Here is a 25,976-nt window from a genome sequence, read left to right as displayed (position 1 = left end):
GGGTATCACCAACTCACCAAACAAGGAGTCACAGAATGTGTATACACACGCACACACACAGCACGCGCATCCTTTGGCTTCTGGTGGGGGTCTCTAGAGATGGCGGCTCCAGATGAGTACTTGGTATGCGCGGTGCACATTTGCTCCTCATTAGCGCTGAGCCCTGGCGATGGCCCGCGCTCTTCCCGACCCCTAATTGGGATTTACCGAGCGTCGCCCAGTCGGCACGTGGTATTCCACAAGAGGACAGATGTACTGAGCTGATTTGAAGTCCTGTATTCTCACCATTGTTCTTTTTGGTACAACAGACATAGGTTTACCTTCCACCTTTACCTAACCTCATTACCGACAAGACTGGTGTCCCAAGCGTGCATGGCCAAATTGTGTTGGATGACCCAAACACCCTTGCTGGTTTTCTAACCAACGCAGTTGCAACAAGAGAGATGCTTTCCCCCTTTATTTCCTTAAGCATGCAGGTTTCTATGGCAATGGTTCCTCCAGACTTAGCAGAATTGTCTGTGGGGGTTGGGGTTAGAGGAGCACTGCATATCCAGAGATACTTTTTCTAAGATTCACCTTAATATTTAGGAGAATCCGAATGATAATTGAGGTGTTTAGTGCTGGGGTTATTGCACCGGCGACTACATTTGGAGCATACACGGAGTGATGCAGCCATATGGCATCCCATAATTTAAGTGTTTATTTTCATCTGCCGTTTGTCTGGCACCTGCGGGAAAAAATGCAGGATATTCATCCACTACTTGGGGCAGGATTGTATCTACGCAGTCCTATTAGGCGACAGGAAAAGATGGTGTGGCGTGACCTGAAAAGTCTGGCGCGGCACAAGACTGCGGACTCAGGTGCGCATCTCTTATGACCCTCATATGAGGGTTAACGTTCTGACGGCATTGCTCCGCTTCGACGGCGTCTGCTGTCAAATTTATGGGCGAACTGGCTTTGTCACAGCAGCGTACCAGGCCGCACCTGCTGTCACCATTTGCGTCGTTTCACAACAGTCAGTGGCTGGTATTTGCTTTCATTTACGCGTGTAAAATTCAGAACCTCAGTCAACAAATCACAAGCACTCCAGACCCTGCCAAAATGGCTGCTAAAGTTGACGGGCCTAAAAACATCAGCTGGGCAAGAAGGGTGTTGCTTCGGTTTTTGGTTGTGATGACTCATGACTTAGTGCTAACACAGTGGTACTGATGATGAGATTTCCAGTGTGTTGTTAACAGAGGTGATGTCTTGTTGGTCAGTATAGTCAAACACAATTTCTCAGACTACCACATACAACATGACTAAACTTTAAGGTTGGCACAGCTTGTTGTGTTTGCCACACCAAATTTATGCGGGTGATTTTGAAAGGTTTCGTTCCGTATTGCATGTATCCCTTCCCGCCATTTCAACTATTCCTTCATTTTACATTTTTATGCCAAAAGCACATTGAGTCACTGAGTTTAGGGCAAAACATGGAGTTGGATTGGAACGTCACGGAAGTCCCACGAGCCTTATGCAGCTTAACGATGCTAGTGCCGACCAGCTGCTTTTCCTTGTTAGGAGCTGCATGTCCTCATGTGTCCAAAAGCACTCTTCACTCCATCTCACTTGGCGGGCGACTTGATGAGGAAGACCTTGGCTATTGTTCATTTTGTTGCTTCAACACTGAGGTGCTATAATTGCAGCTTTCTTTTGGATGGAGGTACAGATTAGCACAGTTGGTCTATGTGGTGCTCGTGCATGTGTGTGCGCATGTGTGTGAGAGAGTGGATGTTTTACTAGAATAAATGGACACCTGCTGAATAGATAGACAATGAAGACTGAAATTAAACAAGCTAGTCAAACTATAGTAGTTGTCTTCACAATATGGATATCCATTTTGGTCCTATTTTCAAGTGCATTGGAGAAGCTGTCGCCATCGTCTTTGCTGGTCGAGAGCGCAGCCAGCACTGACCAGGTAGTGCGTTTTTGCCTATATCTGTCACAATTGCCCCTCCACTGGCAACGCGGTGCCCACAGCGAATAGCTCCTGGCTACTCACCGAGCTCCTTGCACCTGCTCAGGATTGGCACTTTTGACCCTAGCCATCGCAGGCCTAGTTCGGACGGACTCCACCGACTGCGAGATGCTTTATTCATTACCATGCCGCAGCAGCGACCTGAAAGCTGAAGGTCACGGGTCGTTTTGGGAGGGGCGAGCAGGCGTTGTGGACAGGTTCCTGCTCAGGCCAATCATTGATTTCATCAGTAATTGCTCACCTGCACGGTCCCAGTTCAGCATGGCAGGGGCACCTGGGAGCATGGCAAGCCTCGCCGACCCCATTATCCCAGTGCCACCATACACGTGGCCTCTCTGCGGCATCCTCGAGGTAAATTTCACCCTCAATTTACCATCACCTTCGGTGCATCTCACACCTCCCTGCAATTTACATGGCTTATGGGTGACGGTTGAGAAGAGCCTTTCTCTCAGCTGTACTGCCTTGTGACATATGTTGCTGGCACAGCAGTAATGAGAGCACGATAGCGGCTAATGAATTACGGCTTATCGCTGCCCGTTTATTCCGAAGCAGCAAGCCATGGGGCTATAGGGGATGGTAAGGAATTGGGATTGCGAGCACGGAACCAACTGGGATTGAAGAATTGCTCCCTTTCACATGTACTGCCTTACCTGGTTTTAGATGAGTGGTCAAAAATAAAAGCTTTTTTTGGGGGGAAAAAAACTGTTATTTTGAGATAACAGTTAACTGTTATTTCGAGATAACAGTTGTTTATTGCCAGCGAGCTCAGTTTATATGAGTTTTGGTTGAGTCTTTATGTGTCAAGTTTTATATGAGAGGAGTTTGAGGTCATGAGTTGCAGTTGGAGAATTTTCTGTTTTGGTCTTGATGAATGTTTGACACGTCTTGTGGCAGTATTGGCAGAATGTTTACTGAATGCAAAGAGCCAATGCCATAGTCCTGAGCACTATTGGACTGATCCAGAAACAGCTGTATTATTACGGGCAAGCAGTACCATGGATACCAATGTAGTTCTGACATAAATCAACCAACAAAGGATCACCATTTAAAAAAAAAAAAAAAGCAAAATATACGCTAACACTGTCAACCGAAAATGTCTTGATTAATTAGGTAGTGTTCCCCACTCATGGGGTAAGTTGGCTGACAAGCGCTTATTACCCTTCTGTAGATAAGCAAACTCACTTTTTTCTGATGAGGATAGCTTTAGTAGCATTAATTAATTGTAAATGTTAAGAGTAGCTTGCAGTAATCATACAGTAGTAATACAATGAAGATGGTGCTTTTGACAACACTCGCCACAGTTTTCAGCCACACTGTCGAGGTTTACTATTACGCTGCAGCCTCCATATGAGCTTTTAACCATCATCTCACAAGATGAAGGAAGAAAAGTGTCAGTTACAGGAAGAAATTGAGGACTCTGGATTTGTTTAGTGGACATTCCCAGTGAGAAAGAGTCGCTCTCCATTCATTATGTTGTTTTCCAGTTTAGCCTATTTCCACAGTGTTTTTGGCATAATGCTGTAGGGTTCCTGAGAGAATTTATTTTTTTTGACAAATGAATACATCGTGTTTGTCTTCCATTCAAACACTCCAGACTAACCTCACATCTGAGCTTTCTCTTAAAGGCCCTGGTGCGTTTTGAGTGTGAGTGAAGCGCAGGCTGTGATTGCCGCCGTTCGTGGCTGATGAGGAGCAGACTAATGAACAAAAAGGGCCTCTCTCAGGTCTCCCGACTCCCCAAAACAAACCCGGCATGCGCCGCCCCTGCCAAAAGCGGGCCCTTCCTGGAGCGCGCGGAGCCGTCTGCTTGCGCCGCTGTTTTGCCTCATTGTTATTCGCCGTAGGACCCCGCCGCTGCCGAACCTTTTCAGCTCCGCTGTGAATAGCGGCTAATTGTGCGCCCGCCTCCCCAACCCCCACTCCCACAATCCCTCCGCCCCTGAGGGGAGGAGGGGACATCAGGTTTCCTCCACTGCTCCGCACTGCCGCTGAGGTCCTCATGCACCTGTGTGTGAAATGAAACTCAAAGGGAAGTGCAGGGGGGCCGCCATATGCTGGCAGGGTGGTACATTTCGGAAATTGACAGTCTCGAACGCAGCGGTGCTTTCGGAGGTGCGTGACTCTACAAAAATATTTGGATGTGTATTGACAGCTTGGAGTACAAGCGGCCCGAAGAAAATTACCTTTCCTTACACAGCGTTGCTAGTGGGGGTTTTGGTATTTAAATGTTTCCCATGTGAAGTTTTCACACAAGATTTGCTGTAAGAAATTTTTACAAATACACAAAAGCACAATATCTGGTCCTTCTCTTCTCCGTTATTCAGTGAAATGCACTTTGCTTAGGCTGTAGTGTCAAAGTTCACGGCCTACCGGCAGCAAACAGCGGACCTTCAGTTCTCAGCCGCCATTTTGTTTATTCAGAACAACACATCAGCTTTTTAAATCTCTTTTGTTCTCACGCGGCACAGGGTCCTCTCTTCAGCAACATCAGCTTCCGTTGGGAGAATGAACAAGGCATCGTTTTTCCCCTTAGAATGGATTTGCTCTCGTTCCGCTTCACTTCTGGGCATCCTTTTACCACTGATTGTATGTTTGCAAGGCATTTGTTGCCGAATTGACAGCTGTGACAACAGACCGCGAGTGAATAGCCTTCAAACAACCACCCAAATACAGAAGGATACAGGGCCCTCGGATGGAGACGTGGGGAGAGAAAAGACCACAGACAAATAGCAGTGTATAGAGAGGTTGGGAGTTGAGACTGAGAATATTTGAGAGCAAGGTTTGTTTTTTTTTGGTTTTTTTAAGTGTGGATTTTTCTCTTATAAAGGATGAGGCACAGCAGCGCGCCACCAAACGCTCTTCCACTCCGGCAAGCTCAGACACCTCCATCTTTGGAAGAAGGAAGAAACGTGGCCGTTTAATTATTCAGGAAGCCTGACCCCGTCTTCTGCAATCGATACAAGAAGGCCTCTAAAAATCCAAAAGGTGCTCTGCTCCAGAAGCTGCCGCTGGTTCCTGTGTGATGGTCGACGGAGTCACACTGGTGTAAAACATTCATCGTGAGTCGTGGGAGGTAAGGTTGGGGGAATGCGGTGTGAAGTCTGGGCGCATTTCATACCGCGCCCTGTTACAGTAATGATAATCAATCTATTGAGTGGCATAGCTTGGAGTACAGCATTGGGTTGTTACGAAGAACCTGCCAACGTATTAGCATATATAGGGTTGCAGTATGATACATGTGTTTGTATGTTGCTGCATTGATTTGTATTTAGTGTGAGGGCATGTTTACAGCTCGGTGTGATTTAAAAAATACAAAAGAGTACAACTGATAATAACTGGGGGGGAATAAAAGGAACAAATTTAAACTTTCACTTAACTATTCATATCAGTAGTCCTTCCATGCTTTCCCAGAGGGTGCTTCAGTACAGCTTTTAACAAAATGATCTGTAGTAGATATGCCATGGATGTTCACCGTACAGCAGTAGCCGACCTAGTCAGTACTCTTCATTCGTTTGATGAATAATTAATACCATCACATTGCTTCTAAAATACACACTGAATTCATGAAGTAATTCTTAGCATCGTCCACATGATCTCTGTTTCAGCAGCGCTGTGTAAAGCTATGCTCCATGCAATTGTTTCTTTTCATAGCCAACACACACACACACACACACACACACACACACACACACACACACACACACACACACACACACACACACACACACACTCCAAGAGTTTTCTGCTTTTTCCACAAGGCCTAGCATGCAGGCTTTTCCCAATCTCTTGTGCCCTCAGTTAGGCTATTGTCATTGTTATGGCAAAATGAAGAAAAAAAACATTAAAATCATGCATGACATTTCATAGATTGTGTATATTAACAACTAATGACTGGTGGCAATTGCTTGCTTGGACTAGTGGCAATTTCCAGTTAAAGTTGGTTTACAGTTGATTTTTGATGCAAATTGTATCCTACTGTTTTGCAGTAATAAAACCAGAGTTGTTTTCTTAATGGAGATGACGGCTTCAGCGTTTACTTCCTCCAGGAGCGCTGGCAGAGAGACGTCCACAGCGTTCATTTAATGATCTAAACCAGCGTTCTATGCTAAACGGCTAATACCATTATCGAAATGAGTCACTCCTCTGAAGCGCGAACTCAGAACAGTGTTGTGACAGAGGCCGTCGCTCCTCCGAAGGGGAGGATGGCATGACAGAGACCGTCGCTCAGGAAGGTTAAACGGGTGCTCTGTGCCAGAGAGGTCACGTTTACCTCCCGTCAGACCTGGGTCCGAGTCCCGGATAGGGTGGCTGCCAGATACAATGAATTCAAGGTCCGGTTAGGACATTGCTTATCTAATTTCCTCAATTTACCGCGTAACCCCAGTGTCATAGTCCGCAACGCTGAATGTGTACGTACTTGCAATGACGAAGAAAAAGTAGATATTTCTTGACCTAGTTTCGACATTGTAAATGATCTGACGGGAGAAAAAGACTTGCACATCCATCGTCAGCCTTGACGTAGTTAGTCACCATTCAGGCTGAGACCGTTTGGAAAGACTAGCTGCGTGCACATCTTAAATGCTCTGAAATGCTTATTATACACAGTATTTAGATAGTGTGTCATTCTTTTCACCTTTATGAGCATACCATTGAAGCGACTGTTAATGGGAAGTAGTGACAAGACTGTTAATTCTGACCGAGGTGCTTTATACTTGTCACAAAAAAAAAAAAAACGTAGTTGAATCTTTTTAGGTTATAGATCAGGCCAATGGTGCCGCTTCTGTTTAAGTAGCGCAGATAGTTTTCCGTTTAGTGCTGCAGGACGAACCCTTGACAAAAGCGGTGATCCATTTACATAAAGTGTGCTTTGTCAGGTCATGAATCATTTATATAAATACATACCTATGAATATGTAAACATAACCCAGTTCTACAGAGCCCAGCAAAAGATCCAGGCCATGTTTTCTTAAACATAACGGTCAATGGCAGTTAAAAACAGAGGCCTGTGTTTATGTGGGAATGAACCTCTAGATTAATGTTGGCATGACACACCGCTGGAACATAATAGGACCCGTATGTAATGGCACTGTGCTCCAATTTAGGCCTTGCGTGTCCATTAAAGACGAATGTCCACGGAGAGACGAGGCCCCTGTGTCATGCAGAGGGGCGCACCGTTCCGTGCGTAATTGTGCATTGTCGCATGTTTTGCCCGCGCTGTGTTTACCATTTGTGCAAGGTGCAGTGTTCAGCACGCATGCACCACAGCGACGAATGCATACCATTACATCGTCAGACGAAAGACACAAATGGTTGGAGCTTGTGAAATGTAAAGATGACTCAAACGACATACATCAATATGGTAGGGTGATCATGCATTCCTCTTTTTCAAGGACATCAGCCATGTTTTGGGTCCTAAAAATATGGAAAAAAAAACTGTATTTGGTTTTGATTTGGTTGATATTGGCTTTCTAAAGTCTGCACAGTGCCACCCTCCCATCCACTGCATCCTCTTTTTTAAAAAATTCAAAATACACCCTAAAATATGGAGGTTCCAAACATACATGGTTGCTTTTCACTAGAGCCAGTATATGGTATTATGCCTAGTATCTCTAAAATTAAAACAAGCCCTGTGTCTGGAGGAAAGAGTGGGTTTATTTCCACTCAATCACTACACTAGACACCTTTGTGAATGCAAACGTTTCAGATATAGAGGTTTGTAGACCTGTAAAGTAACCTAATTTACTGTGTCATTTTAATTAATGTGACAAGGCAGTGGCATGCCTATTCTACACTGATTATAAAATACCATCAAATATAATAAGGAAGATTTTTTAAATTTTTGTGGTGTGTGATATAGGCATTAATTGGCCATTATTGTGTTTCTGTTTCTCTGTCACATTATTTTATGATTTACAGCTTTTGACAAGAATTCAGGGTGCGTGATGTTAATATGTCAAATAATCCATATTTTATTCCCTAGGCAAGATTTGCCATAACAATCAGGTAAACCTATACTACCAAATCTGGTTATTATAGTGTGTTAGTACTCATATGAATTTGAGGGCTTACGATCAGATGGAGGGAGATGCAGCCTTAAAATGGACCCGTCTTTTATTTAGTGCCCCTAGTACTGATTGACAGAAAAATCACTGTGCAAATATCATTTGATGATCTCTCGGCATCTGTCCTTTTGTTTGATGAAGACAATCCATGTCTGTTAAGAATCCTCTGGAGAGTGTGTTTGTTTTACCTCACAAGCAATTAAAAGCACTGATGGTGTAACGCCAATTTACATTCACAGGTCATGAAAGTGAATTTAAAGACAAAATTAGATGTCCCCTCATATCACATAACACTGCCCACTATATGTCACGGACACTGAACTGGTCCATTCCTGCAGAGGTATTATGCACTGATGCAGTAAGAAGGTACCATGGGCATTGTTTTATCAGTTGTTCTTTGTCAGCTGGGCTTATACAGTCCTGCAGTCACAGCTCTATGGACTTTATTTGTTACGCCACCCGAGTCCATGTTGAGCTAGCACTGTACCAGCCGCGTCGGCCCTTTCTAGTCGCACGCTAAAATTAGCGTGCCCACTCAGGAACTCGGTGAAGTCATCCCGGCTTTTTGGAGCCCATCATCATGCACCCACTTCCTGATTGACTCAGGAATTTGTGAAATGTCAGTGAATACGTACCACCAAGCTTTCTGTTTGTCAACTTAGCTACTTTGCTGCGTTTCGTTTTGGACCAGATAACACTTGTTGTTAGAACACATCACTTTTTTATATCAGCAGGGTTTCTTTTTGATATTTTCCTTTGTAGAGGTGCATGTTATTGTAATTATTGTTTTCAACTGTTTTTTTCCATTAGAGAAACCTGCTTTTTCACAATTGGAGCTCTCCTGAATGGAAATTACACGTGTTGCCCCGAACAGCATAAAATCATGGGAGAGAATGTTTTCTGTGGACCAGTATGAGTGTAATTCCATATTAGAATGGAAAAATTAAGCTCTCTGAATCACTTTGAACGAGGCATGGTTATCAGTGCTAGCCTAGCTGGGACCAGCTTTCCAAAATCAACTAACCTTGTGTGGTTTTCTCACACAACAATGTTGACATTATACCAAGAACTGTGTGATTAAGAGGAATGTGGAATGTTTTCTCGGCACACCCTGGGTACTCTGATACCTGTGCATGGGCGTTTGGACCACAGGGCTTAACCAAGCGTTGTGGCCAACCAAGTTCATCCCTTCGCGGCAGCTGTGGCACTTTCAGCAGGACAACGCACCATGCCACAATGGTCGTTTAGTCCTGGACTGGTTCCAGGAGCATACTCTTGTGAGTTTTGCTCGCCTCCATGGCCTTCACAGTCCCCTGATCCTAATCCTACAGAACATATCCGGGTCAAGGTAGAACGGGCTGTTCAGAGCACGTCAGTACGTCCATCTAACTTGTAGCAACTGCAAAAAGCGATCCTGCTCACACTGGTCAAGGTACCTGCAGAAAGATTTCAACACCTAGTGGAATCTATGCCACAAAGAATTGCGGCGGTTCTGAAGGCCAGAGGTACAACGCACTACTAGATGTGCCTCTAATAATGTGGCCATTCTATGTCTATAAATAATTTTTAAAAAATCTCACCATGGTATTTTTTCAATTTCTTATATTCCTTTCATTGGATGTTTCCATTACTAGGGCCTGCCACATCTATTACCACTGCTGTTTACGGTGCTAGGAACTAAGAATGTGCCAGCTATTTCTTGACTTCTGATTGGTTGATAGGCATGGATACTGGCACTGTCATTGATACTACATGCTGAATACGGAGTGACAATAACAACTTTTTTCTACTGTGTGGTAAAGAATTGCCTCCTTTTCACTGCAGAGTTGCATATCATCCTCAGACTATGACCAATCCATTGAAGTTTTTAAAATGTAAAAGCCAGTATTTTAAGCAAAGGGAGCATGATGTGTTTGCAGTAGCAGGGAATAGCCACCTAATTATATTAGCCCCATTGCTTTTTTTTTCATTGCTGGCCACCTCTGCCAGCTGACAGTTTTCTCCCTGACACGACGCCCCCCTCAGTCCTTTCGAGGGGACAGTCGGCTGGAAATGGAATAATCCCCTCTTGTGTGTTTTTTTTGCCATGTTTATAAAGTGCCTGGCAGTACTTGCAGGGATGTTTCTCTGGCCCTTAATCAGTGCGACTCTGGGAAATGGAAGAATTGGAAAAGCTGGAGCAGTGAGCCCAGCAAGAGTCCCTCACACACCTCCATCTCGCTCTGTACTGAGTTCAAGGAAGCTGACCAAATTCAACTGGACAGTATAGTTTGGGTTTTTTGGGGTGCTTTAGATCTTTGTATTGATCATGATTATTTCTCGAGACATGCTGTGACTGCAAGCAAAGTTTTGATTTCAGTGGGGAGGTTTGTCTGGCAGAGACAAAATCAATGTGTACTAGAGACTGATGTAAAAAGCAAACTACTTGTTTTATTAGGATGTTTTGATAGTGCTGGTAACAGTATTAAATGATAATTGCATAAAGCCATCGTACTGCTGCTCTAATGAAATATTCAGATGGTGTTGACCAATTGAGTTACATATGATTTATTGTCATATTAAGCTTGTACTAATTGTCTTACAAATGGAACATAAATATGTTTGATTTCATCTATCAATCTGATAACTGAGCCTGAATATAGGCTAAGAAATCAATTTGTATTGGCATCAATGTTGTTTTTAAATGACTATGAAAAATCTGAGTATTGGTACTATCTCAAAACATTCTTAGTAAATACTTTGATACAACTCCAGCAGTCATTTGGTTGGAGCAGTGGAACATCAGACTTCACAAGTTTCTTCACATTTTAAGAGCCCGAGAATTAATTTACCACAGTTTGAAAATGATTTGATGTTTGGAGCTCTTTTTTTATCATTATGAAGGTGCTTTTTTCTTTAATCTTCTCTTTCATCTTTTATCTTCTGTCTTTGTTGCGTGATGTACGGTAATGGATGGCTTTCTCAGGAGCATACATAATTTTTTCATACACAGTGTTTTGACACTTTGTCAGAGTGCTAATTTAGATTAATAGGTTGGGGGTGGGTGAGGGGGTTGAGCGGGCGACGGGGTGGAGATGGAGACGATCTGTGGACTTGGGATGACGGGCTGTCATGTCAGGGCAAAGCAAGTGGCTATAAAAGAGGTGCTCACCCAGCACAATCAAGTGCACAGGATCCGACTGGGTGAGGTTCGTTTAGTGTCCTTAGCCAGGGTGGGGGTGTGGGAGGAGAGGGGTGTGGGTGTGGGTGGAGAGGGGTGGGGGTGTGGGTGGAGAGGAGTGGGAGCGACATGAATCACATTTTGGACGAGGTGGAGCCGCTGCACACCGGGGCTGAACCATTCAGCTGCGCTTCACGTCTCTGTTATCGGTCATGCAGAGAGCTGTCAAGAAGCAGAGGAGTGTGGGTGGCATTGTCTTGTGTCTTCCTCCACTGCCTGAACTGAAATGAACTAGACACGTTAGGGCACAGAACGCACATACGGACTCACTCACTCAGACACATACACACAATATGGTGGTGTAGGTATGGTGTGGAGTGCTGGTGGAAATAGTCAGTGCTGTCATTTCCACTACAAAGGAAAACAAACAGTCTGCCTGTCATGTGTGTTTGTGTGTGTGTCATATTAAGTAATTTTTTGGGTTAAGAAAAGTAACCTGCACGCAGAAGACGGGTTCCATCTCCAGGTCAGGCAAATCAATATTACTAGAGGGTTAACGCCAGTAAGAGTCTTTGTGCAATTTGTCTACATCTGAAAAAGGAGAGAATGAACAAAGAGTTATGCCTGCTAGGATGGCGCCCGGATGAACAAGGTCTGTGTTAAACGCTGAGGATCCAGGACAATTCAATGTTAAGTGGGCTACTTGATCAGATGAGGTGACGCCGAAAATGATTACCTTGTGGTGACATTTCTTGCAGATGTGCACCCATTCTGGGGGCAGAAAAACAGCAGAAAGACGCTGAGCTAAATAGGCGAGATCCATGAAACAGTGGCAAAAATTGTCTTGTGCCATTGGATTCTGCTGTTTTTCTGCCATCACAAGGCGTGCACTTCATACGTCAAACGACGACGTCATACGTCAAATTGGTCTGTTAGTGTATGACAGTGGTCTGCAACCTCATATGGCTGATTTACAGCTCCGGCTGATTGGATCTACCTGTCGATCGCGATAGACTGGATGGCGACCACTCGTGTATGAAAGCCAATCAAACCATTAAAATACCTCCAGTAGCAAATACACCTCGAAATAACTTAACCCGACACGGCTGTGTTGTCGCTACCAATTAAGCTACGCCCACAAAACACATGTACATCTAAGTGTACAAACGGAAAAATGCTCTACGAGGCTCACTTTCTATTTTTTGTTGTTTAATTCAACACGTGGAGGAACCCCAATGTTTCCCACCTAGACCGATCTTAGATGTTCTTAGATGAGCTTCTGGACCGATCTTTAGCTGTTTCTCGGTTACTATGAGTTTACATATGTATCTGGTTACTCATTTTGAGCTACATGTACCATGGTTCATATATTACCCTCGATAAAGACGCTGTGCTACAATACTTGCGTCCGCCCTTACCTCAGTTCTCGTTATACATGTAAATAGAAATTGGGCTTCCACATGAACAGGGTTTTTTGTTTTTCTGGTCTGGGAATATGACAGTTTATTCACTCATTAAATTATTTGTTTATTGTTTTATTTATTATGGTCTGGTTTATTTAGTTAGTTTTTTTTTTTTTTTTACTTGTGCGGCTTATTTGGTGGCAGTTAATAAAGGAAACGCAGGGGAGCGTGAGTCATCCTGGACTTGTCGACAGTCTCAGTAACATTTACTCCTCGAGTGTCTCGAACTCGACTGCTGTCCGGCAGCGGAAACGCACAGCCAGTTTCGGCGAATTCTGTCGATTACGTTCGAAGCGCGAAGGCCCGTGGTGTTGTACGTACAACCTTCGTGCGGTAGCCTGTCCGTAACGAACTCCCCGTACCTTTCTTTGCACTTCCCTTTCACGGATGCATAAAGCGGTGGAGCCGTGAATTTTCCCAGGTGTGGTAAACCAGTCATTTTCTCTTCGCCATCTCTTTGTCTTCCCATGTCAGTGGCATTTTAAATCCCTTTACGCGCTTTACGAGAGAAGCGGAGACAGACGCAGCTAATCTCATTTCTTCTCGCATACACTGGACGTCCGTCTCCCCGTCCTTCCTCTCTCGGGTGCCTGTGGACCAGTCCAGCTACTCTCCATTCAAGTCACACTATCCCGTCCTCTCCTAGGCTGGCCCCTCTCAGTCGAATGGGCCCCGTCGAACAGAGCAGCAGCAAACCCCCTCAAACTTCAACAGCCCTCTCTCTCCTTTTTTTGTGTGAAAGTGCCCGATCTAACCCCCTGCCATGAGAAAGAGGCCATCACACCTTCAGCTGACAAGGATTCGCTTTCCTGCAGTCTCTCATCGTGCATGCAGCGATCAGAATGCACATTCTCGAAGCCGGTTGCTTAGTAACACTAAAATGTACCAGGGAAAAATGCCTTTGATTTTAATATGAATTTACCTTGCATGTTATGCTCTTCTGTACCTGTGTATGCGATAAATATCCATTTCATTTTCATTCTTACGTCTGTGTGGTTTTTAGACTCTTCAAAACTAGATGGGTAGATGAAAGGTCAAGCAAAAACATTTTGCCTATACTCTCTCTAAAGTGGTGTAAAAATATCCTCGGTAGTGGTCAATGCGGAAAGCGTGTGTGTGTGCACGAACACATGACTACACTGTTCTGTAGATAGAAGCCTTCCAAATGTCTAATTAAAACTGAATGGAAAGTCACTAATATTTCATAGTGAGCCTCACAACTAAATAAGCTCAAATAAATTAAATTATGGACATTTCAGAGGAAAATAAAGTGGGGTCCTCCAAGAAAGGTAATGGAGTGAAATGGACTTTGCTATGATTCTCCCTTGTTTCTCTTTTTTTTCCCTCTCGCTCTCTTTCTCTCTCGCCACTCAACTTTAATTTCAAAGATTAAGGCATGACAGTTTGTGGTTTGATCCATAGTCCCCTGTGTTGCAATTTTTAGGTGCATTATTAATCCATTGATTCACCAAACCAGCCTGGAGATGGATGAGATGGGAGCCAGGCAATGATGACTTTGTAAAAGGAAGCAAGGATGGAGAACAGAAGCTTAGACGAGAAAGAGCAAAGGGGGGGGGGGGGGGGGGTGGACGTGCACACCAATTGATTTGTCTTCAGCTGGGTTCCCAGTGGAAGCTTCTTTATGCACAGACTCTCACATGTGTCAGATGAGAGGAGCGTGGAGTGTGTGTTAAAGCTTCGGGGGTGTGTTAAAGGAGGGGACCAGGACCATGGCAGTGGCTGATTGGCCTGTGTGGGTTTTGAGGTTGACACTGATTGGGACGGCGTGCCAGGGGCGTCTCACTGAGCATGCTGGGAAATGAGCGAAGAAGCAATTCACTGGGAAGAAAAAAGTGGAGCAACACAGAGGATGCATTATTGATAAGATCTATAGTGAAGGGTCTTTTTTCCCTCGCACTTGGATACAGTGAAGCATCCCAAATGCAGATCATGCCAAGACGAAATGTTACATTTTGCATTAACTTGATTTGCCAGTGTGTCTGTGCTCATTAAGTAGGCCTGTTTTACGTTTTCTGTCTTTTATGGACTTTTATAAGGGGAGGAAAGATTTCTAGCCAAAGCATCCTATCCGATATTCAAAATATTATATCTCAGACTGTCAGTTGTAGTTTGACTTCAGGTTTAACTTTGAATCAGATCACTAGGGCCATATATGTCATGTTGAGTCTCGCACCGTTCTGTTTTGTGGCACTTTTTCAAAACTAATAAGACTCAAGCTTCAAGTACATTTATAAAGCAAATAAAAAAGAACAACAGTTATGCGGCAAATGTCACAAGGTTTCTGCCATTTTATGATCACAACAGATTTATCATGATCACTTAATGTTGTTTATCCTTTAAATATCAGTCCTGGAAAAGAAAGTTGAGTGTTTATGTATTCCTTTCCTGAGCAAAGTATTAATTCAAGTGTATAACATGCTTTTGCCTTTCATTCTGTAACTGGATGAAGTGAAGGTGATGCATTATGCTCAAGGCTTGGGTTGCATCATTTCCTGCCATACCCTCGACTGTAAGAACAGTAAGATGAATTTGCCTAATAGCATTTAGTGGATTGCGACTATCTGGAGACCTACTTAAAAAGTGTTGAAGTGTTTAGATGTGACTGAATTACAAGACTAGTCAGCTGTGGGAATCGCACCCACATCCTGTTTGACCTACTTACTTAAAATAGGCCCCCTGCCAACTTCCATAACTAGCGGCGGAGCGGGGTGGTAGCACCGTCGCTACGGTGAGCTCACTTCTCACTACATTAAGTCTTTGGTAAATTTTGCTAATAGCCAGGCACTTGATGTTTTAGATTTTTTCTGGCAATGTTACTGCCAGTCTTTCAGTGGCATAATTTACTAGTTCACAGTGGCAGATATAATTACCAGAAGTCATTTTCTATGATTTGGAGTAAGAATGAGTTTTCGCTTCAGCCTCGTTGCTTACTTCTTGGCCTCTCTTGGACTAGCTTTAGAAAGGTCAGTATCCATATAAGGATTATATGCTGTCTACTGCTGACCATTCTGAAAGGCTCCTTGTAAACGTGGGAACGGACATTGTGTGCACTGCATTTTCCAAAAGAATCGATGGCTGTGCTCGGATTTCATCTTGGGAAATGCATGGCTAAACATGACTTCTGGCAAGCAGCGCAGGATTCGCTCTGTCCCCTGGGCTCACGCAACGAAGGAGCGCAGACGGGAACTGCAATAATTAGTGCGGTTTCTCAAACGCAACGTGTCTCTTTTTAGATGTGTGAAGGCAACTGAGGTTCGGTGGTGGCGGTCACGATGGGGGAAGGGGTGAATTGTTACGTTAGAGTCCCATTTTGAAATCATAGAGACTAGCCAGTTGTACTTTAGCCTATTTGTCAAGGAGAGAGGTGTTTAACTTTAGCGATGAGCCAGAACACTTGCGGTGCTGCTTTGAACAGATTTGCAGTCTGTTCTCCTCGTTCCGCTAAGTACCCCAGCACAAACAAAAAGACATTTCTATAGGTGAAGAGGGTTCCAGAACTTGACACGTGACCAACTTGACACGTGAGCTACACTTATGTATGTCGTAGGTGCCAGGGCAACTGCGCGCACCTATGTTGCATGTATTTTAGACTTGGATGCTATACTTACACAGAGCAAAAGAGAAACGAAGTCAGAGTCATAATGGTACGCAGTAAGAAACAGCTCCAAGTACAAGATGATTGGTGTTTTAATCTGCCTGTGGCATCTGAACTCAGACACTGAACCCGTCGAGGTGGAGATGATATTAAAGAAGGACTTAACTATGGCCAGGCAGTGTGAAAGGATCTGGCGAGACCCTAGAGAAAGGGGTAAAGTGGACATACGAACAGAGAGACAGGATTGACAAAAGACTCCGCATGGGAGTGGGTGCATGAAGGAGAATGCTTCAAGGAATAAGTCACAAAAACCGCTGTCCTGGTTAATGGTAAATACTAGCAAATGGGGCTAGTTAACACAGCTGAAATCAATCCAAATCAATATCGTAGGATCGATCGTTTCATTCATTACTAGCTTTTTACATGACATAGCATCTCCATGCTTTGGATTAAATAAGACGGATCAATGTTAGTAGATCACTGCTAAGAGAAGTCAATGTGTTTATTCAATGACATTTTTCAATGGATGTGAACCTTTTGAAGGAGGTACCTGACCAAAGGAGTAACAAGAACATTAGGAGTGGTGGTGTTTTTACTGTCTTCTACATATTTGAAGGCTTTCTTTCCAAAAAATAAACTGCTTAAACCAACATGTACACTCCCAGCTGAATCCATACAAATGGTTTGCCTAATCTCTAGGCTACCTAATATTGTCTGTATACTTTGTGAAGTCAGCAAAAAAAAAAGCCTTTTGTGGTCAGAGTTGGACAGCAAGCCAACACAAGCGCATTTTTTCATACAGGAAGGAAACTCAAAAAGCAGTCAGTTATTTCAGAAAAGAATTAAGATTGATGTTTGCTAACTAGGAATAGCTGACTTATAATGTTACTTTAAGACCTATATGCCATGTATCTCTTATCGTAAACACATCATCTGTCTGAGTATTTTTAAACAGACCCGATATTCTTTTTGTGTACTTTAACCCAGACTTCCATCACCTTCATTGGCTGTACCTCTGGGGTTTAAAGTTCTCTTTGATGAGTCGATACTGATTTCAATATGGAAAAAGTCACTACAAAGCATAAATATTTCTGAGGTATCAGGGTTGCCAAGTATGTGTGACTTGCTTAAATATTAAAAATTAATTAGTTCTGTAACATCATGCAAACCATTTTCTTTTTTTAGGATATTTCATTAAATGATGAAATCACTCACTCTGTCAGGCTTACCCATACATTGAAAGCAATAATGCCAATCTTTCAATTGTCTACTCTTTGTTCATCTGTCCATCCATCCATCTGTTCAACCAATTATCCAGACTGGAAATCTATCATCTTTTGTAGCAATTTTGGATAGAAGGATAACTAAAAATAGTTTATCTTTTATATTGGTAAGGACATTTTGGTTCTTTCGGAAATGCAAAACTCCAAAACTAGAGGGATGCAAAATGCACTCGTTTCATGTCCTTGAACTTTTGCATACTTTAATACATTTTAATTAGATTAGGAGAGGCGATCTCTCAAGGAGAGAGCATTTTTACACTTTGCTGATTAGTGTGAAAAGTATATGCATATGGGTACACTTTGCATAGAGAAGCTCATTAATCCGGCTCCTCTCCAAGAAACCGAGCCAACCCGTTGAAAGGATGGTGCTTTTTGTCCTACTGCAGCCTCCTTATTTACAGTGTGCATATCAGTTAGAGATTCCTCTCTGCCACTCGTGCAAATGGAGAGTAAGGGCTCAGTTCTGATTGCGGGTAAAGAGCTACGTAGGTTTGCTATGTGTACCACGCGCTGCTCTTTTCTGCCACTGAAGCAAATGGCAGCACCGAAGGAAGATCTGGTGATTTGTGAGCAGGTGAGCGTGGGTGATCAATCTTCAGGCTTGGGACCACCTTGTCTTAGGTAAAGCCTTCAGACCAAGATGTCAGAGATGGAGGAAGCAATTAGCCTCGGCGCCTTTCTGTCGGCGGCCTTTTGACACTTGCTTTAAGCCGGGGCTTCCCTCCTGTTTGTTCTGTTTTCTGTATTTCTGATTTACCCCCTCCCCCTCCTCTCCCCTGCCCACAAGGCCACATGCAGCCGCAATACTGCCATTGTCTTTGACATTTCTTGGTAAAAAACCCCCAAAAACACACCTGACATGTGGATAGCTCTTTTTTTAAGCACACCGCATTCTGCACTCTGCCTGGGAGGCCTCTGACAGTAACGTGGTCCTGCTTACAATAGGTCAGGCAGGGCTATTCATGGGCAGTTACTGCACAAGGAGCGGCCGAGCCTAACAGCACACAGCCTCTCTCTACCCCCTCCCACCGCTCGAGATACGCGCACCCACTGCCGGAGACGCTGGAAAGGGATGGAGTCCATCGCGCAGGACGATAAAACACCTCAATCTTTCTTAATGTCACACCGGCGGACATTACTCTGGAGAAGGCCTTTTAAAACGTACCCTCCATCCCTTATATGTCACTCCAAATAGGGAAAAAAATATGAGATATTGCGTTGCAGAGTGCTTTGTATGCCATGCCCCAGTATTGCCTCTTAGGGCTACAATTTTCTCATCTATCAAAGGTGCGAATGCATGATTTTCACTGGATAGGATATTTTGTAGGAAAGGGGTCTACTATGGCCGGTCGTCCACGTTTCGGAATGCTGGGGTGTAAACACAAGCTGTAATAATCAGTTCCATGTGTTGCCCCCTGGCGAACGGCGAGCGGCAGAGGAACGTCAGACGGCTAATTGCGCCTAATAATGACGGCCGGCTTTGCGGCGGCGGTGCGCCCGCAACTTGCGCATTAAGAAGCGATTAATTTCCAATGCGCTCCACTCACGGCAGCCTGGTGCCTGCTCCAAACAGCAGCCCATCGCTGATAAGTCATTTCATGCTTCATTTAAACAAACTCGCACTACTAGACCAACTAGGCCGGATCCAGCAGGAGATGCTGGCAAAACACCAGCAGACATATAAGGTTTTCTCCCCCCCAAATGTCTTTTTTTAAACCAACCTTCTGTCTGTTTGCGTTAGGGGCCTGCCATATCCATTTTGCCTGTTTGCTAGTCCTCGGCTATTATCCAGGCGTGTGTGTGGGTGTGTGCGCGTGCATGCAATGTGTTTGGTCATGGGGAGTTTGGAGTATGGCGACCCATGTAAAGGCCTGGGGCGCGGTGATGAGCTGTGAACCCTGCTCTGCTTGTCTGCCTGACCCATCGGATGTTCTCTGCGCCCCAAAAGGTGAAGATGACGTGGCCATGGTCTCTCAGCCCAACGCATAAACTAATACCTTCCATTGAGCTTTTGACCCATGTCCATTATATACAATGCAACCAGTGTTTTTAATCCAACATGTAGGTGGCCTTGCAGGTTCAAACCCATTGGAGCACATCATACACATCCTACATAATATTTTGCTCTGGATTTTTAGGATGTCTCGTGTAAGCCTTGTGAAAGTTGGTCGTGAAACTTGCAGGTATCAAAAGTGAGTTCCTCCTTAAGCTTCATTTGCATATCATAAGACTCTGAAAGGCTGGAGTGAATATTTCATAGCCTATCTTGGGTTAGGTGTGTGGGCATGGGTGTTTGCTGTGGGTCTGGAGCCCAGGCTGATAGAATTTTAATAACACGGGAGCATCGTGGCCCTTCACTGGAGGACACTGGTTCGCGGAGGCCTTGACTCACTTTGCGTCTGTCTGGGGATACCCGCGCTCATCCGACGTAACCGCACCGAACGGAAGTAAATGACGAATACGCGTAACTACGCAAATACGCGTCGGCGACCGGGTGGCTGTAAGGCGCGAGGAGATGTGAAAATGACGCGAGCCCTCGTTTCTTTCCTGGCCATTATTTACCATTACTGAGGGTCAGTCGGAACGAGACGAGCTACACCTAAAAGAATGCGCGATTTTGGGAAGCCGAAAGCTTCTGTGAATCTGCTTTGTATAGTACCAATACCACGTAGGTAGTGTGGAGAATTATCCCCCTCCCTCGCTCAGCCTGTATTTATTGCATACGGTCTAGAACTAGCTGATGTGCTGATGTACTGACGATGACTCGGCAACAGGTGACATTTCCGTACAATTTTGGCACGGATAAAAGGCGTCTCAATTCGCTGTCCTGTTTGTCGGCTCGTGTCCTTCGAAACAGCGCAAGAAAGAAAAGATCTGATACGTGGCATGAATAAAGTAGCGCTTAATGTCAGCACAAAAATAAAACCATTCTCTCGCTCTCTGCTCCTCTCTTCCCCTCTGTCTTTTGATATGGATATGGAGCTGATTCTGAGGAGTCCATTAAAATGCATGACATTTAAAAATCAGGCAAGATGCCCTTGTTTGGTAGCTGGCTTTCCCGATACTGATCAATTAAAATGCAATTACATGCTCTACAGTTTGCTTATTTGGCTCCTGGGAGCTTACACATGTTGCACTTTTAGCTGTCAAATTATGCACAATCCATGGGCCAAAATGTTGTTGAACAAGGAGCAGAAGCAGGCATTTGTACCAGTGTAATGACTCTCTGGATGAGAAAGGAGGAAACTCATTCAGTGGATTTCCGAATGTTTCTCAAGTGCATATGAAAACATAGAACAACAGGGAACATAAAACTAAAATATAAAACCACAGATTTGATCTCGACAAGATTGACAGAAAAATAGAATGAGGTGTGAATAAAAGTTTAATTTGCAATACACTATGGTGTAAAAAATCTTTCTAAGCATAATTTCAAGTCACCCATGAGCCATGTTAACCACCGACCCAGTGAACTAATTAGCGCTATTTGTTGGCTAAACGAGCCAGCTAATTTACATTGCTAATTTTTTATGTTATTTAATGTTATTTTAACTGTCTGACCAAAAATGATTTTGCAAGTGACGTTAAGGAATAGGTTCCTATTTTTCAACCAACCTATAGCTTTAACACTGAGAAACCCCTCTTCAACTTCTCACTGTTCTTAGATACGTTAACTGGGGTGGACATAATGCCTAAGCCTTCAAAAGCCCAAGCATCTCCTTTTAGAAAACAGGAAACTCTTAGAGTAGTCTCATGAGCATGTTCTGATTGACATCTTCTGGCATTTAATAACTGCATCGTAATATCATATTTGACTTTTGGAATAACTAGAAATCACTGCAATATATCTCAACTATCTGTGTAAGTCAGCAAAAAGATGGATAAAAAGCATGGTTTGCGATTGGTCTTTTCATGCACAGCCGAAAAAAGGCAGAGGCGGAGTGGTGTTTCCTACTAGAAAAGCTAACAGTGTGGTTGTGCTATGCACAATTATAAATGATGGAAGACAACCAGAGGGCCATCGCTGACCATATGTCATTCGGGTGATGCAACATATTTGACACAGGGATGACACTGACATGATAGTGCCACAGCAATGGGTAACTTGCGCTGGCACGACCTTATCAGGTACAGCAGTGCCGTCGGAGTTTTCACATACATCACTGCCGTGGCCAACTTGAGAGTGATAGGGCACCCAAAAATAGCCAACAGCAGTCCTGTGCTTGGATACCAATTGGTAAGAAAAAGCTAGAAGAGCTAACGCAAGCTGTGAATTGTATACGATGAGGGGATGCGAGTATTGACCATTTTTTAGTATTATTTCACTAGCTACATGATTTAGCTGCCAACACTACCTCACTCATACCTTATTGGTAGCCTACAGACTTATATGAGCTACTGTGGATCTGATCCACTTAAAGCTAATGCAGAATCCGACTGAAGTTACTGTTGCACTACTGCAAAGCCCAGAAAACCAGTGGTTTTTGACTCCTGGGATTTCAAATGATCGCTAGGCTGATGTGGTTTGGTTTCTTGTTGAACACCCAACTTCCCACAGACAGGCGTGCTTGATACGGGAGCGCTTTCGGCAGAAGCAAGGGCCCGCGTAAACAAAGCTAGAGGACACTCTGAAGGAACATCCGTAATGAGAGCACTTTTTTTTTTTCATAATCTACATACAATCATCTTCCTTTTTCATTCCCTCACAAAAGACTGATATGAACGAAAGGACAGAATACAAGCCCGGCAGAGTATGAGCTCTAGATTAATAAGCAGCCAAATAAAAAATCGCTGAGAGAATTCTATTAGCCATAAGAGCTCCACTGTTCGATGTTGCCCGGAGGATGTGTTCCCCTTTCTAGCCTTGGCTTCTGCACAGCGTCTGGTGCCTTCTTCATATCGTCTCGGCATGCTCATTAGAGAGCCAGAACCAGATTTCTGTCACAAAGCTCCTTTGTGACGATGTCTATTGTGAAAATCAAACTGAATGGAATTGAATTTACACCTTATCCCATCCCCCAAAAGATACCTCTTAGTTGTGGCTACTAACATGTAACATTTCATATCTTTCCCCACAAATCAAATTACATATGCATATCTGTGTTTTTTTAGGCAAAACAGCAAGTAATACATAGGCATACACGGAGTTTTTTTGTTCTTCTCCAAATATATTTGAGTCCTTTGTGTCCTGTTGTATATGAGTGCCTTTTAAATACTGGCTTTGGTTATAAGTAATTTCCAAACATCAGCTGTACAGATAATATAAGCCCCATGAATCTAATGATGCCCAGGGTTCACTGTCACTGTGGCTTTAAGATGAGGTTCTGTGGGCATAATGGGCAGGTTTTATACCCTATTCAGTATTATTGTAAAAGACAATCCCAGATGTGTTACACACATATATATATATATATATATATATATATATATATATATATATATATATATATATATATATATATATATATATATATATATATGTATATATATATATATATATTTGTATTTGTACTATATATATATATATATATATAGTACAAATATATATGTATATATATATATATATATATATATATATATATATGTATATATATAGTACAAATACAAATACAAATATATATATATATATATATATATATATATATATATATATATATATATATTTGTATTTGTACTATATATATATATATATATATATATATATATATATTAGCTTGTTTCCTTTGCTTTGGTGATGAAAAGTTTTTGAAGTTGCTTTGTCTCTCTTCATATGGCCAGAACTGACATCTTATGATCTTCCACTGTTATATTTACATAAAATATTGTGCAATGCATTTGGGTGTCCATCTGTATCTGTCAGTGAGCTTCAGCTTTAATCCAGTGACACTCGAGCAATGCCTGCCTCATTTGTAACATGGTGTCAAGATCTTTGACAGTTTTTTGCTGTTTATGTGACAGGCACAGCTGTAATTTGAGCATTTGTCCTCTTTCAGGATGTGTTTGATATCTCAAAATGCTTTAGAAGTGGAAATATTATGTTATTTCGGAAGTAGAAGCCTCAGGTTCACTAGAGAATAGGTCACTTGTTGTAAACTCTTTTTTCAGCAAGTGTTTCCATTATTTTGCGATCGGCTAATATATTGACACACTGAAGAAACCCACACCTATCGATGCACAAAGATATTCAGAGATATTTATACAGTACTCTAATAAATTCTGGGTAAAAATAAAATAATAGCCATCTGTGAGTTAGGTTTTTCCTAATTGGTGTAATAACATGCCTAATAAACCTGCCTTGATAAAATCAACACATTCTGCCTGAGGAATTCTTGGCTCATTTTTGACATTTCATGTCTTGCCTGTATTGTCTCTTTGCATTATGCATCCATTTTAACACGAGCCCAGACAGTGAATCGAGACATGCGGGGCACTGGGCATCTTCTGCACGCCTGCCTCTTGCACATGACAAAATGTTCTCAAAGTTTTACGAGATGGAGGCTGGCAACCGGCCTGAGTTGATTTCGGCCTGCCTAACGCGTGTGACGTGGGTGCTAATACTGCAAGGCTGACATAATGAATTAGAGGAGGCCCATCAACCCTGTGTGGCAAAGGGATTGTGTTCTTGTAATAGCATATGACTACTACAATAGCAGCGCCAGCTGCAGCCTTTATTCTGTCATATACATGCAGTACTGCTGAAGAGGTTGATCTCAATTCTTATTTTTGCTATATATCTGTCTACTATCCTCTCTCTCTCTCTCTCTCTCTCCCCCTCTCGCTCTCTCTCTCTTTCTTTCTTCGCTCCCCGGCTCCTTCTCCCTCTCCCAATCTCTTGAAATCACTAACAGCCATTGCATCTGAAGACCTTTCGGCATATTTTGGCAGCTCCAGGGATCCAAGACAGTCGGGGCAGCATTTTGAGCTTGAACGCAGGTGCAAAAGGTGCCTTGCCTTTTCACTCAACAGATGCAGTACTTGGCATGGAGTCTGAGGCCTTGGCTGTGGTCATTCAGCCACATTATAAGCTTGAAAGTACTGAGTAACCTGAGGGGGCTACTTGTGCCAAGATGTCTCCACAGTCTTGCCCTGCGCTCCTTTGTAGATACACTGAACAAACACAATTGTCAGTTCCACAAACAATAAGGTACTATGTTGTTACTGTTACCAGCTGCATATGCAACATACAAGTACGTGAGGGCTGTTTTAAGTTTCAAACGCCTTACTGTGACTTACAATAGGAAAAAAATAGAAGCGAGATCTTGCTACGGAGTCTTGCGGTTTTCTTGAATAACGTTTTTGAAATTAAACTCTATCCAGTGCGTAACGCTTCAGCTAGTTAGCTAACCCTCACGAGGGGAACTCACGAGCTCCTGAGGTCACGGCTTCTATTTCTGATCACCAAGGCTACGAATCGCGGGAGCGCGCCGCGACGGGAAACGATCCGCTCGTCTTGGGCAGGCGAGAAGTGCAGGTCGTAAAGACGCGGAGAGGCCGAGACGGCTAGTGGAAGGGCTTCTTGTCGCCCTTCCATCACCAGTCTGTGATCGGTGTAATAATAAAGCAGATATCACGGACGTCCGCTTAAGACGCTGTGTTCGAAACTGGCAGGCTTCTCAGACAGCCAAGGCCGTTCTGTTGGCGGCGTCCTAAACCCGTCGTAAACCGTGTTGGAGGGAGGGGGTAGCTCGGTTGACGGTGCATTTGTGAAATATGCGCTTTAAACGGTGGTGGGAAAATGCGGGGACATAAGTTATTAATCACAGAGCCCCGCTGTCTGTCTAAACGCAATCAAAAGGATACATGAAATGGATGGTTAGGATTTCAGTTATGTAATAGGCGGGTAATTCATCCTCCAAGTGACGTAATGTCATTTACTTAACGTTTGTTTGCCATCTCTACCAGGCTGAAATCATTCATTTTTAATTAAAGATGTAACAGAGATAATTAAGCTTATTAAGCGTCACATCAGGCAATACCGCGAACGGTTAAATTGAATTATATTCGACTGTAACTGCAGGCTACCGCTTATGTGCTCATAGCTGTTGCAAAGCATGAAAAGTAATATTAGCCGCATGCATAGGACATGTCTTCAAGTCCTAGAACAGTCTGTATCACTATGGAAACATGTTTGCTGCAGTGTTTTGTACCTGTCACTGACTATTGGCAACATACATGGTAAACATCCGAAAGCTGTTGGAGTTATTTTTCAGTTGCACACAGAGCACTATAATGGAATGCCCTCTTCATCTTCTCCTCTAGGCTATCTGCACACTTTGATATGCAAAATAAATAAATAAATGAATGAATAAATGAAATGGCCTAAATTTTATGAGGAGTTGAGTTATATTTCATAAGACGTCACAGCACATTTCTGCT

General features: G+C 43.3%; 1 protein-coding gene across 6 annotated transcripts in view; it reads left to right on the top strand.

Annotated features, from left to right (window-relative positions):
* adgrb3 (adhesion G protein-coupled receptor B3) overlaps nt 1–25,976 on the top strand; it is a 128,671-nt gene that overhangs the window by 19,026 nt on the left and 83,669 nt on the right. The window contains exon 1 of one of the 6 annotated variants that reach the window (XM_081714591.1): nt 4,192–5,090. The exons of the other annotated variants lie outside the window; for them this stretch is intronic. The gene's annotated coding sequence lies outside the window, so the exon portion shown is untranslated. Of the gene's footprint in view, nt 1–4,191; nt 5,091–25,976 lie in introns of those variants that run through there. 6 annotated transcript variants of the gene reach the window in all.

This window comes from Electrophorus electricus, chromosome 5 (genome assembly GCF_041902795.1).
Source record: "Electrophorus electricus isolate QZ-2024a chromosome 5, ASM4190279v1, whole genome shotgun sequence".
Classification (NCBI taxonomy): Eukaryota; Metazoa; Chordata; class Actinopteri; order Gymnotiformes; family Gymnotidae; genus Electrophorus; species Electrophorus electricus.
The sequence above is the reverse complement of the archived record's forward strand: the minus strand, read 5'-3'. Positions and strand labels throughout refer to the sequence as shown.